The sequence below is a fragment of the Solanum tuberosum genome, unplaced genomic scaffold, assembly GCF_000226075.1.
Source record: "Solanum tuberosum cultivar DM 1-3 516 R44 unplaced genomic scaffold, SolTub_3.0 scf00516, whole genome shotgun sequence".
In the NCBI taxonomy this organism is placed as follows: Eukaryota; Viridiplantae; Streptophyta; class Magnoliopsida; order Solanales; family Solanaceae; genus Solanum; species Solanum tuberosum.
In genome coordinates, this window is record NW_006239432.1 from 213,692 (window position 1) to 223,499 (window position 9,808).

The window sequence follows — 9,808 nt, forward strand, 5'->3', positions numbered from 1 at the left end:
TTTTTTTGTAGGTTACTAGCCCGGACCTTTGTGATATTTTCTCTTCTCCTTGTCTGAGGCTTCTTGTGGAGGTTTGTGAGGTAGATGCTTGTCATTTCAGTGGACCTTCTTACTCCTCTTTATGATCTTGTTCTATTCTAGAAACAAGGTCATTTGAGACTTGTGTTTTTCTTTTGAATCAATTATAATACTTTAAAGGCTTGTACACGTGACAACCAGATTTTGGGGGTATTTTTGAGTTGATTATGAAAATTTCCGCATTTTATTGTAATGGTTGAGTTTTAGGCTGACTTGTCTTGGTGGATAAGACAAGTGCCATCACGTCCATTTTTGGGTCGTGACATTACTCTTTACTCTTTTCTTAATTCAAAACTTAAGTCTTAAAACAAAGTTAAAACGTTTGTAAAAGACTTCTTAAAATATGGTTCATGCCGAATTATGGACGTGAACGACTCAATGCAAGGTTTTCAATAACCATAGATAGAACTCAATACTTGGAACTCAAGAACTTCAATGATACTACTCACTTCAAGAATGCTCAACTCAGAGGGTTCATGCGGAATTATGAGCATGTACTACTCAACTCAAGGACTCAAAGATACTTCTCATCTCAAGATTATTCGGCTTATAATGTTCATGCGGAATTATGGGCATGAACGATTCAACTCAAAGACTTAATGGGTAACATGTAATAGTCCCATGATTAGAAATATAATCTCAAAGGGAATTAGGAACTCAATACTCAAGACTTAGAACTTGAAGATACTACAACCCTCAATGATACTAAATTTATGGAGTTCATACGGAATTATGGGTATGAACGACTCAACTCAAAGGTCTACATAACTACAAGGATCTCATTTATACGACTCTTCTCATTCTCTTACTTACTTCCTCAAAACTTAGCTCAAATCAATAGTTGATCTCAAAGGATTCACAATCGAACTCAAAGGCTTTCTTGAACTCTACTGATCTTAAATCTCTCTTGAATGTGAATTATGAATTCAAGAGTCATGGTTCATGATATGAGGATATAGATGATAGTGTAGACTCATGAATACATTCTCCTCACTCTCATGCTCACTTACTTGAGTCTTAGAACAATTTACTAGATGTTCGAAAGAATTCTCAAAACTTAACTCTCAACTCTACCTTGAATTTGAATTATGAATTCAAGGTTATGATCATGTTAGGAATGATTTTATGTATTTAGAATTGAAAGAGAGTGAAGGTGCACTTTAAACGAACTCAAACGGAGCAACCGAAGACAAACTGGATGGGGCAGGCGACCCTGGCGCTCTGAGTGGCGCAGGGCACCAGCCCCTAAACTTCAGAGGAGGATTTGGGGCGCTCTGGCTGCCGCATCGTGCCAGGCCCCGACCCAGAAAACTCGACGAAATTCTTTGCTCATTTTCTCACCCTAACTCGCCTAGAATGAAACGATTTCTTTCCCAATCACTTAGAATCAATTACTTAACATAAGTACACTCTAATCTACTCAATACAGCCCTTCAAACACTTACTTTGATCTCAAGAAATCATCAAGAACCCAACACAACAAGATTTTAGAATGAACTTCAAGAACACCTATCAAGAACTCAAATCTTTCTACTTCAAGAATGAAATTTTGCGCTGAAAATAACATGTTTGGCGTATGGGTGAACAAACCCAACACTATGGAAGCTTACATACCTCTTAGGGATTAAACCCATGGCGAAAATTCACAACAAAACGCAAGACTCTCGACAAACGCTTTGATCATCTCCTCTTTTCTCTTCTTGAACTCTCAACTAAAACCCTAGGCTAATTTTAGGATTATAAAACTGAACCTAATAGGATTAGACCCTTAAAATACTACTAAAAACGAATTAAATCTGATTGGGTAAGGAAAAGACCAGAATACCCCTCACTATTTCCGGCTAACCTTCCTTAACTGGACATCCTAACTTCAAAAGGACATATCTCACTCATCCGAACTCGAAACTTAGCAAACTCGGTGGCGTTGGAAAGATAATTCAAAAGGTATTTCCTAAGGTATCTTGTAGAACACCTAAATCATCCTGAGTTAGGAGTTATGATCGTTTGAATTTAACCAAAAACTCATACTTAACTTAACTATCCAAATTTCAGATTTTTCGCTATTTCCAATTTAGTTCTTTTTGGAATTCAAGGTGCTACATCTAGTGACCTTAAAACTTAAGAAGTTTTAAATTCCTTGGTAAAATCTCACTCACTACGAAGAACGGTTCGAGTCTTAGTTCGAAAAATTTTCTGGGGTGTTATAATATCTCCCCCTTGGGATCATTCGTCCTCGAATGACTACTGGATTGGGTATGGAACGGGTTACTCTTGCTAAGGTCTTTGGCTAATGGTACGCTCTCACTATATTCAAGTTTAACCCAAATCCTTAAGTTCAGGTTCTATACCTCTTTATAGGGAATCTCATCCCAAGACCATTACTCCTTACCACCACATTCAAGCTTAGTACTCTAGCAACTCCATGGACTCCTACTAACAAACTTCTTCACAGCCAACTAAGGGCACTCATTTAAATATTTCTCATAGTAAAACCTCATTCTAATCTTCCTCCTTATTTACAACCTTAGATGGAACTATCACACCATCATCATCACGATAGGATCATTAACCTTCTCTTTCTAACATCACTCAATTACGAAAATGACCTCTGAAAAGATATCTCGCAAACTCTTTGGAACTCATTACTATCTTATTCTCAACACTTGACTTGATTTCTAATCTTATCATCTCCCCCTTATGTCTAAAGCTAACACTTGAAAGCTATGAACCTATTCCACATTGACAACTCAATTATTCTATCTAGGCACACATGGAAAAATATCACTTAATTGGAACCTCATCTGGTAACATACCATCTTGGTACACCTTTTAATGCTCTTGTTACTCTTGTGACTTAGCCACACTTCACTGCCCTTATCTAAAGGTTATGGCCTCTCACTTGTACCACTCATATTCATTGGAGCTAACATTTCAATTCCTCACCTACTCTATGCCAAGTCTACAAGATCAAATCTCAAGACTAACATCATCACCCTCATGGTTCCATTCTGTGGATCATGACGCTTATCTCAAATTCAAGCTTAGTGTTTATTACTAAACCCAAATATCAATATGATTGCTCACCTACTATACTATACCTCATTACCTAATCAATTCTATAACCTTCTGTACATCATGACCCTCTCAAACATATCATAAGCCTATTTTATATTTATCCCTTCATGAATACTTTGTGATTCTATTCAGCACATACACTTGGTCATTACCTACACAATTACACTTAATCGTAAACTCCTTTCTAGCGAAAACACACTCTACGTTCTATAATGCAATCTTCACAACTCATCACTTCTTAGTCTACCCATAAGGGAAAACTATTCATTAATAAGTTACTAGGTGCGTGACTATAGTAACATATCTTGCCTCATCACTATCTCCTTTTCTAGGATTACTAAACCTCTACATACTTTCCTCTAACTCTGGGCTCTTTCACTACTACTGCTTATGATCTCGTAACTTATGTTACCTTTTCGAGTGAAAGTACTACCCAACTTCTAAACATACTTTCTCATAAGGATCTCAGCTAAAACAAGACTTAGAAAAAAGAGTACAACTCGCTTTTAGCTCAAACGCATGATTCACATAATTATGGGTGCATTCCTTTGAAACTGAACACTTAACTTACTCTTTGGGCTACTCTCAAGCCTCTCTGGAGTCTCATGACTTACTCAAGTTTTTTTTTCTAAGAGTATCTCGTCAATAAATGACTGACTTTGCTTTTCAACCACCACTAGTATGATGAGTAGTCCAATGATTCTGAGATACGCACGAGTTAGAATAAGTCTCTATGACATAGCTCTATTGCACGATTAAGAGTATGAAAGAAGGGAAACTTTCCTTAAATATATGTAGTCCCTCGTTTATAGAAGTGGGGCCCTCACAACCATAAACAAGACCCTACTTGACACGGCTTCATAGACACCCTAGGACTCTTGAACTCTGTGCTCTGATACCAAGTTTATCATGACCCGAGTCTACACCCTGGACGTGGCCGACACTTAAGAACCATTGTTGGTCCCCAAGAGAACCCTCATCCTGGCTAACTACAAGCGGAAGACTAACTTAAGCAAGCAAAAGCTTAAAAACTGAAATAAATTCAATAAACTCAACTTTTCGAAACTTTAACTCAAATGAGTAACTTAGAATAAAAATAATATATTCAACTTGCCATAAAATAGGCAACTTAAGTCTTTAAAACATTTAATAAAATAAATGAATAATACAGACTTCTTAACTATACTGACTATCTATGAAGCCTTTAACTAATAAAGATGGAAGTCGATACAAGACCCACGAAATCCTGACTAAACTGAAAAAGTAAATGAAATCCTCCGGAAATAAGGAGGCTCACCATAGCTAACTCGAACTTCTGGATGTATCAACGAACCTCCTATTGATGATCATGAATACCTGTGTCTACATCAAGAGAAGATGCAGGCCAAATGACTCAGTACGTGGAATGTACGAGCATGTAAGAGGAATTCTAAAGCATAAACACAAGATTGAAACTTGATAAAAAGGAAACATACATACCTCTTCTCAAACTTATTCAACTCAAGGAATACTCAAGGATATTCAAAACTACTCAAACTTACTCAACTCAGAAGTACTCAAGGATAAGATATGCAACTCAATAATAAAACACTCGACTCTTGGTACTCAAACTCTGGATACTCAGCTCTGGATACTCAACTCAACATAACTAAACTTATTTCAATATAAAGCCGTTTTTAAACAAGTGCACTATAAAGAAAAGTTGTTTAAAACATGATGTCAACTCTGTGTGTATGCAAAGATACAAATAACTCTGAGATGTATGTAAAAATACAAATAAACTGATGTATATAAAAATACAAGTACTGCTATGGGAGTTTCTCTAATCGATAACCATCACATAAGAGCTATTGTGATACATCGATCTCCCTCATGCTGCCAGCGCATCCTATACCTTGCCACAGGTATAGGACCTGAACTACTAAGTGGATCCACTAGTCTATGGGAAAAGAATTCATCTAAAAAGTATGACCCTTTTCTACCTATGATGGCTACATGGTTTATGGGGGCTGTGAGTTGTCTGAACTCTCCCCCATATCGGCGCTCAATACTACTCCCAAAATATACTAGCTCTTTATGTTTTAAAAACATACTTCTTTCTGTGATTTGAGATTAGTGCTCAAAAACTTAGCTCAAAGGCTATCTTGGAAATCAAAGTTTTCTCTCTTGCTTCATTTAGAAAGCGATTACTCTTTTCTGACAACTAGCCCGAAGGCTCTTTGGAAATCTCAGTTTCAGTTCTTATTTAAATGTGAAAACATTTTAAATCTCTTTGGAAATACTTAGTCCCCATAGACTTTTGAAGAAATGAACTTCAACTCTTTACTCTTTACTCTTTGCTTAACTCAAAACTTTAAGTCTTAAAACAAAGTTAAAACATTTGTAAAAGACTTCGTAGAATATGGTTCATGCTGAATTATGGACGTGAACGACTCAATGCAAGGTTTTCAATAACCATAGATAGAACTCAATACTTGGAACTCAAGAACTTCAATGATACTACTCACTTCAAGAATGATCAACTCAGAGGGTTCATGCGGAATTATGAGCATGAACCAGTCAACTCAAGGACTCAAAGATACTTCTCATCTCAAGATTATTCGGCATATAATGTTAATGCAGAATTGTGGGCATGAATGATTCAACTCAAAGACTTCATGGGTAACATGTAATAGTCCCATGATTAGAAATATAATCTCAAAGGGAATTAGGAACTCAATACTCAAGACATAGAACTTGAAAATACTACTACTCTCAATGATGCTCAATTTATGAAGTTCATACGTTATTATGGGCATGAACGACTCGACTCAAAGGTCTACATAACTACATGAATCTCATGTATACGACTCTTCTCATTCTCTTACTTACTTCCTCAAAACTTAGGTCAAATCAATAGTTGGTCTCAAAGGATTCACAATCGAACTCAAAGGCTTCTTGAACTCTACTGATCTTAAATATCTCTTGAATGTGAATTATGAATTCAAGAGTCATAGTTCATGATATGAAGGATATAGATGATAGTGTAGACTCATGAATACATTATCCTCACTCTCATGCTCACTTACTTGAGTCTTGGAACAAGTTACTAGAAGTTGTAGAAGATTCCACAAAAGGACTTTCTTAGAATGTTCGGAAGAATTCTCAAAACTTAACTCTCAAATCTATCTTGAATTTGAATTATGAATTCAAGGTTATGATCATGTTAGGAATTATTTTAGGTATTTAGAAGTAGCTTAGAGTATTTAGAATCGAAAGGGAGTGAAGGTGCACTTTAAACGAACTCAAACGAAGCAACCGAAGACAAACTGGATGGGCAGGCGACCCTGGCGCTCTGAGTGGCGCAGGGCACCAGCTCCTAAACTTCAGAGGAGGGTTTGGGGCGCTCTGGCTGCCGCATCGCGCCAGTCCCCAACCCAGAAAACTCGACAAAATTCTTTGCTCATTTTCTCAGCCTAACTCGCCTAGAATCGAACGGTTTCTTCCCCAATCACATAGAATCAATCACTTAACATAAGTACACTGTAATCTACTCAATACAGCCCTTAAAACACTCACTTTGATCTCAAGAAATCATCAAGAACCCAACACAACAAGATTTAGAATGAACTTCAAGAACTCATCAAGAACTCAAATCTTTCAACTTCAAGAATGAAATTTGCGCTGAAAATAACATGTTTGGCGTGTGGGTGAACAAACTCAACACTATGGAAGCTTACATACCACTTAGGGATTAAATCCATGGCGAAAATCCGCAGCAAAACGCAAGACTCTCGACGAACGCTTTGATCATCTCCTTTTTTCTCCTCTTTTCTCTTCTTGAACTCTCAACTAAAACCCTAGGCTAATTTTAGGATTATAAAACTGAACCTAATAGGATTAGACCCTTAAAATACTACTAAAAACAAATTAAATCTGATTGGGTAAGGAAAAGATGAGAATACCCCTCACTATTTCCGGCTAACTTTCCTTAACTGGACAGCCTAACTTCAAAAGGACATATCTCACTCATCCGAACTCAAAACTTAGCAAACATAGTGGCGTTGAAAAGATAATTCAAAGGTATTTCCTAAGGTATCTTGTAGCACACCTAAATCATCCTGAGTTAGGAGTTATGGTCGTTGGAAGTTGACCAAAAACTCATACTTAACTTAACTCTCCAAATTTCAGATTTTTTGCTATTTCCAATTTAGTTATTTTTGGAATTCAAGGTGCTACATCTAGTGACCTTAAATCTTAAGAAATTTTAAATTCCTTGGTAAAATCTCACTCACTACGAAGAACGGTTCGAGTCTTACTTCGAAAAAATTTCTGAGGTGTTACACCTTCCCTCTCAACCAGACCACCACCAAATCATCTCTCCCCTCCCTTCTCCTTCCAGTAAATTCTCCACCAAAAGACTAGAGATCATTGCCAGCTCCAGACGTCCCTTGTCCTCTCATCTCTGCCTGACACCGGCGAAGCTAGCATAACTGCATAACCAACTATTGCAGAGAAAGTTCCGTACCTATGCACTAAAATGATCTCCTTATCGGAGGAACATTTTATGACTGTAAGAATCTGTCCATGGTATAATATTTTAGCTATTCATTGTGTGTTCAATTAATTTAGATTCATGAATGGTCCTGAGATTTGAAATTAGTGAATTATGGTTCAACCTCGAACTTTTCTATGAGATTTGATAATTCAATTACATGTCTATTTCCTTTCCTTTAAATGATAACCTTTAATTATTTTTGAACCGTGTTTTAAAGTTATTTGCTTAAATTTGAATTTGTGGCAAATTCAGTACTTAATTTTGGTGTCTTGTGAACATTCTTTATATTCTTAGTAACCAATGATCACTTCCATTTTTACTTGCTTCTTTTCATATCAATTCGAATTATGACAACCTACTCTTTCTGGCTGAATTTATTACCTTCCGTGATTCATGACTTCTCGTCTGTTTCCTTTGATTGCTCGTTGAAACAATGTTACTATTTGGTAATTATGGTAAGTGTTGTCCTAATTGATTGACTTTCTGGATACAAGGTGCGATTTTGGTGATCTGATATGAAATGGTGTTATAGCTTTGGCATTTGTTAAATTCAGTTTGATTTCTTGCATTTACCTTGATTCAATTTTGTTGATAAAGGAAAGATATTTCCCAGATTTAATTAGCTCTACTTGATTCTTTGCATTTTACTATTAAGTCTCTATCTTACTATATAAGGAGCATTCTTCTCTTTCTATGGGATCATGAACAGCAACCCTCAAGCTTTCTTTCCCTCAAAGAGAATAACTGATACAGAGATCACTGGAAAAATAGCCTTGAGTTCTCTTTCTCTCTATAGAATAACTAATCACGGATCACCGATGAAAGATCCCAAAAGGCTCTCTTCCTCTTTTACAACATAACTAGAAGGCCTCGATATTTCTAAAGGACCTCTCTTTCCTTTGGATATTGATAGAAAACATCATTACTTCTCTATTATTTTCTGTTTCCTGCTAGTTGCTAAACATAAGATAACCTTGCTCACTTTATACTTGCATCCTCCTCGACATAAGCACTGTTTGAAATTCTTGAGATTCTTGTGATCTTGATTTGTTGAGAATCAGATACGGATTACGGACACGACTGACTGAGTTACTGGAACATCAAAGTGTGCTTCCTTATTATCATCTTGGTCTCATCACTGGTTAGTTTTCTTAATGATGCATTCAATATTTAATGCAGTAGTTTTGTATATCTATAATTGTGAATGGTTCGAATGCGCTAAGTATTCTATGGAAAACGTCCAGATATGTTATCCTAAATTCATATATGTTAATACTTTTAAAGTTTCTTACCCCAATCTTAGTTGTTTGAATTTACGTTAATCTTTTAACTGAAAATAAATGTCCTGATGCTTAAAATATGTTTGAGTTTACTTTTCTCCTGATTGTATGTTTCCTTTAGGATAACTCTTAAATTTATATTTGGTTGTGTATGTGAAATGTTTGTCTTTTAGTATCTGGCATATCCATGGTTATAGGATTAAATCTATGGCATTATATCTTGGCCCCCTTAAAGTCATAAATCTCTTTTCTGTGAAATGTTCAGTATTAATTTGTGAGTCCAAATATCTTAAAAGGAATGTGTCATCACGTACTTAGCCTTCTTTTGGAGAATAGGTCTTGAAAGAGATAGTGTCCCTTCCATCCATATTAGAGAGGCATGAATGTACTTCGTCAAGGAATGCTGCATCTTTGCCAAAAGCTTAGTTGAAATAGGGTTAATCCAGTTAACACACACCTGTAATTTTAGTATATATGTCAAAATGATGTGATGAAGGTAAATGTCAACTTAATCAATGTTTGGGTTTCTTGTTATGGATTGCATCCTCTCTGTGTCAATGTCACATGAAGTGCAATTTTAGTTCTTATTCTTGATTGACATAACTTTTTTGGTTGCTTCTTCTTAACATTATATTAAAGTATCTAATCATGTTGTGCTTAGTTTCGATGGCAATGTTGGTGTTCACCATTTTAGAGTAAGTAATGCTTCATGGAATTTTATTAAGTATTTGGTGCACTTTATATCTGTTATCGCTGACAGACCAGCCATTTGTCCCCCCCCCCCCCCCCCCCCCCTTTCCCCCCCCCACCTCTCCCACCCTTGCTGCCTCCACGACCA

The 9,808-nt window shown here is 36.4% G+C and overlaps 1 long non-coding RNA gene across 1 annotated transcript in view; it reads left to right on the forward strand.

Moving 5' to 3' along the window:
- Window positions 1-8,692: 8,692 nt before the first annotated feature.
- Window positions 8,693-9,808, forward strand: part of LOC107058433 (uncharacterized) — a 2,004-nt gene continuing 888 nt past the window's right edge. Inside the window, exon 1 of the long non-coding RNA XR_001472018.1 lies at window positions 8,693-8,831. This is a non-coding gene — a long non-coding RNA (uncharacterized lncRNA). The remainder of the gene's footprint in view (window positions 8,832-9,808) is intronic.